Source organism: Lygodium microphyllum, chromosome 6 (assembly GCF_053477565.2).
Source record: "Lygodium microphyllum isolate KBCC chromosome 6, Lygodium_microphyllum_v1.1.10, whole genome shotgun sequence".
Lineage (NCBI taxonomy): Eukaryota > Viridiplantae > Streptophyta > Polypodiopsida > Schizaeales > Lygodiaceae > Lygodium > Lygodium microphyllum.
Genome location: NC_141140.1, coordinates 167119436 through 167124728, shown reverse-complemented (window position 1 = coordinate 167124728; position 5293 = coordinate 167119436). Strand labels below are relative to the sequence as shown.

Below are 5293 nucleotides of genomic sequence, written 5' to 3'. Positions count from 1 at the left end.
GATTCAAGATGAAGAAATCCGAGCAACCTCTCGAATGCATAGATCATATATACATTTCAAAGAAAATTTCCAAAAGTATAGTCTTCATTAATGAATAAGAAAGTGGAAGATCATGGATAATTTTTTGATTCAAGTTCCATCATGATGAGTATTTAGTGATATTGAGATGGCTTACGGTTCCTAGATTATCATCTGTTGCCTTTCAGTTCTTTCAGCCGTTAAAGGTCACAATCCATGTCCCAACTGCTTTGGCACCTTCTACAACCGCAAGGCGGCTTTTGAAGCCACCAAATGCTGTTCCTTTCCAAACTTCACCTGGTTTAAGAGTAATTGGCTTTTCAACTGCTGCTGGCTCAACACAAATCATATGCTTATATTCATCATCTCCATAATCAGCCATAGCTTTTTCTTTTCTTTCCCATGGGTTCCAAACAACTACATCTGGTAGCCCATCCTTTTTTAGTACAAATGTTCGTTTCTTTTCATGATCAATGATTGCAATCTTCGTTGGAGTGTTCAAATAGATTCTATCGACTTCACCCTCAAAAGCCAGAGCATCTCCTTGCTCTGTGAAGCGCTCTCGGTTTTGAAGGTTATCAAGATAATCCAGAGTTTCCAGTCCTTCAATTCACACTTCACTGATATCTGAAACTGAGAAGTAAGTGTGCATAGCCACAGTAAAAGAGAAAGGCTTAGCATCAGTGTTGCGAACACGTGCAGTAAGTGTCAACTCTCCTTCAGGGCTTAAAGCAACTCGAAGGCGAAATTCAAAGCTATGATTCCAGAGTTTAAAATCTTCCTCACTAGGTTGGAGAATAAGGTCAATGACCGCTTTGTTGCTACTTGTTGACAAGGGCAAGGGATTTGGATCTATACTCCAGAACCTGTTCCGAGCAAAACCATACTGTTCTGTTTGATCTAGATTGCTGAACTGAGGAAAACAGATGGGAATTCTACCTCGGATAGCCTTTGGAGGCTTGAAGATTGCCTTGCTGCTAATAAACAACAATTCCTCTCCACGGTCGTTTTTTTCCGCCTCCTGTCTGCCTCTGCCCTTGAGGAACTTCACTCCCCTTTGCATCCGAGCTTTTTCCCCCCCTTTTCGTCAGCTCACTACTCCGAAAAAAACCTTCCCCCAAAGCGTGGCTCCCCTGTCCCAGAAAAAGCCCCTATCCCCCAAAAGATTGACCCAAATATGATCGTTGATGATATTGACATATTGGCACGAACTTTATTTGTAGGTCCATCTCACGTAGCCTGCAACCAGGCACGCTTAAGCAGCAATCTGAATTGCTTCCACCAACCAATACGATTGACAGGTGCAATAGGGACTTTTATAATCTCGGTGGAATGAGACAAATCTACTCCATTTTCCCCCTGTAAATTGAGCTCATAACTCGCATGTGACTTCTGCCTAAATGCTTGAAGTAAATTATCCAGTCGTATGCGAGTGGACGTTTCATTTTCAGGCGAGCTGTAGTCTACAAAAATGAGGTCTGCAAAGAACTCAGCTGGATTTACATGCTGTGGGCATGGGTATCCAAGTTCAGTAAAGTAGGACAAGGCATAATCCTGGGCAGGGCCAGCATAAACAAGTGACCCTTCAGCTAGCAGTCGAGGTCATCAAATTTTGCATAAATTGAACCTCGAGGTTGATGTATTGAACAGACAACGGTATGCCCATCCTTGGCTAGGTTTTGTAAGGTTTCCATTACCCTTTCTGCCTGTTGTAAGCTCATCAGCAAATATTACTGAAGGGCTGGCAATTAACTCACAAGCAATTGACAGCCTCTTTTTCTCTCCTCCACTTATTCCACGCACTTTTGCATCACCTACACGACTATCTGAAGAAGACCCATTCGGTCTTGTATGGATGTCTGCAACAGCCCCATCCTCCATGGTCTCTGCTTCTAAAATGCTGCCACATTTACCATAGATACTAATAAGTGTGCTATTAACAAAAGCATCTGAAGTGAAGCCCTTCTTGTGAGCATCTGCATGTAATGCTCAGAAAATTTCTCAAGAAACTTTTCTTGGTTTCCCATATCACATGCTTGAAATGTGATCTTAAATGTCTACTAATTTGAGAAAATATCCTCCTCTTGCATCTGTTTGTATAGTTGTAATGTCTTCTCTCCTTGACCCTATTCAACATAGATTGAAAGCAACCCTTCATGCTCGCTACTATACTCATACGCAGAGAATAAATGTAATCACAACAACTAAGTATGCACAAAGTATCAAATCGCACACACAACTTTCGGGTGGTTTTCACACCTCGAATGCGAAGCAATACGACATCCACCCCCTCTAATCCTGCACATCCTTCGGATGGGCCAACTACCCATGATCGTTATCATCAAGATCCACAAACAGATCAATGTCTTTGTTATGCATTTCTGGTAGATCAATAAGATTATCTGTCATATCATCTGTCTCTTCCATTGGAGTTTCTTGTCGTTGCTCTTCTCTTGAAAATTCTTCCAAAGCATAATCTTCATCATCTCTTTTCTTGAAAATCTTGATTCTTTTTCCAGCAATAGGCACTCTAAGCACTGTTCCATCCAATTCTGTCAGCTCATATGTTGCATTATCAAAGACATGTCTGACTATGTATGGCCCAAACCATCTTTTCACCATCTTCCGAAGTGCAGTATGCTGATTTTCAAGGCTGCTATCAAAGACCAATACCCAATCTCCCTCTTCTATTGCTCTAGGCCGCAAGCGATGCCTGCTGTCAAACCTGTCCTTATTCCTTAGTCTAGCAACCTTCAACCTGTCAATAGCTAGCTGAATATCCTTAGGTCTCCTCTCCAACTATCGAATCCGAAGAGCTAAGAGCTCTTCTCTCGTCAAATCCTCCTGCCAAGGTAGAACTGACCAAGTCAAAGCACAAGTCTCAATCGGCATAACAGGTTTCTGACCATACATCAACTCTGCAGGCATATATCCTATGGTAACACTATGAGTCGTACGATCAGCCCACAAAGCAAATGGTAGAAGTCTCGGCCATTCTCCAATCCATCCTCTGCATGCTTTGGCTAATGCTTTCACTATCGGCGGATGCCCTCTTTCACTCTTTTTGTTTCCCTCTGGATTGTATGCTGTGGTTAGAGCCGATTTGATTCCTAGCTGAGAGAAAAACTCCCTAGCTTCATCTGCATCCAATTCACCACGATCCGCAGTGATCTTACCCACACAACCATACCTGTAAAAAATTTCCTCCAATAAGAACTTACACACTGCACTAGTGGTCTTCGTTCTGAAAGATTTGCCCTCAACATGATTGGTAAGATCCTCTCTAGCCAAAACAATGTATCTCATCTGCCATAGACCCATAGGCATGGTAACCAAATCAACTACCCACTTATAATGAATGCATAGCGGATAGGTCGGATGAAGCTCATCTCGATGACGCACTACTGAATACATCTGGCAGTCTCTGCAAGTCTCAACAAAGTGAGAAACATCTCTATACATGCCTTTCCACCAATATTTCTCCTTGATTTTCTCATAAGTAGCCCATACTCCTCTATGACCAGCCCAAGGACTCTCATGAAACTCCCTCATCACCTGTAACTGTGTTTCTCTATCGCAGACAACCCGCAAAGGTAATCCGCCTCTTTTCTTCGGATGCTTCCAAAGAAATCCGTCCTTGAGAAAATAACCATAAGCTTTCCTTCTGATCTTCTTGAACTCTTCATCCGTTCATTCATCTCTTTTGTTTAGTGTACTAAGGTACCTGCCAATCTGCAACCAATCTCCAACATAAAGTTCTTCTATGAAAGCCACAATATCATAGACATGACAAACATGATCAACCATAGTGGCTGAAATTTCTGCATCATCCTCTTCTGCAAGTAGAGTCTCCTCATCATCATATCTGGCTCTAGACAACATATCTGCCACTAGATTATCCTTCCTTGCTATGTGTTTAAATTCCGGATTTAATGACTTGATGTATGAAATCCATCTCAACATGGCTATATCCGGAGTAGAGCAACTCGTGATCATGCCAATCAATGGCAAGCAATCTGTCTCTACCACAACTGAAGCTCCAATAAAGTACTCCTTGTCACATTTGAGAGCCGTGACAATCCCCAATAACTCCCTCTTGATTTGCGGATATCTCCTCTGTCTCTCGTTTAGGACATTCGCCCCAAACTGAATAGCATACCTATTTCCATCTGCATCATCTTGACCCACAGCCCAACCTATGCCAATTGGACTAGTGTCAACTGTCAATACAATAGGCCTATCACAATTATAATCCGCTTTCCTGAGAGTAGGAGCATTCTGCAATAACTTCTTCAATTTTCGCATGGCTTTAGTGTGGCTCTCATCCCAATAGAATTTCTGCCCCTTTCGAAGCAGCTGATACAAACAATCTGCAATGTGTGCAAAATGAGGTATCCAAATCATATAAAACACACAAGCACCAATGAATCTCCGTACCTCTGAAGTAGTAGAACAATACTCTGCAATCTTGCCTATAGCATTCACCTTATTAGGTGAGGGTTTCCTGCCATAATATCCACACATATGCCCAACAATGACAACCTCATTTACTCCAAAAACAGATTTTTTCCCTGAAAGTGTCAAATTCACTTTTTCTAACCTGGCCAAAATCTTCTCACATGCTGAAATATGATTAGCCACAAAGTATCTGCATCCCTGCTCATTTAGGCTCTCATTCTTCTCTTCTTCTGCACACCCCTTAATGGGCACATCATCCAAGAAAGGCATAGTAAGCTGAGGTATGTAATCACGAAGGACCTTATGCATGGCATTCATCATATGCACAACAGAATTAGTGGCACCTTGAGGCAAGGTACACATCATGACAAGCCCAATAGGAGTTCTCATGGTGGTTATGTCCCTGCTTTCCAAAGCCAGCTGAAACTGATCATATCCTGAATACAAATCACCCAAAGAATAGATGGCACGTCGAGCAAATGCCTCTGCAAACTCATCCACAACTGGACCTATACCAACATTCCTGATAGTAACTCTGTTCACTGGCTCCATGTCCTGAATAAATTGGAGAGTACCATTTTTCTTTGGAACTGTAAACCACCTGTTTGAGTATGGTGCAGATGAAGGCTCAAGGATTCCCATCCTGATTTTCTCATTCAATAAATCAATCAGCTTTGGCAAGTGTGCTTTAGGCACTGGAATAGGTCGAAGATTCCATGGGATATGAGGAATAGTAAAAATGACCATAGGAGCAACAATATCAGGATTCACACATCCAATCTCATGTGGCAAAAAAGCAAATCCCCTTCCATGACGC

At 42.1% G+C, this 5293-nt stretch overlaps 1 pseudogene; it reads right to left on the bottom strand.

The window, feature by feature from the left end:
- Positions 1-211: 211 nt before the first annotated feature.
- On the bottom strand, positions 212-1081 carry LOC148035388 (putative glucose-6-phosphate 1-epimerase pseudogene; annotated as a pseudogene).
- Positions 1082-5293: the final 4212 nt, after the last annotated feature.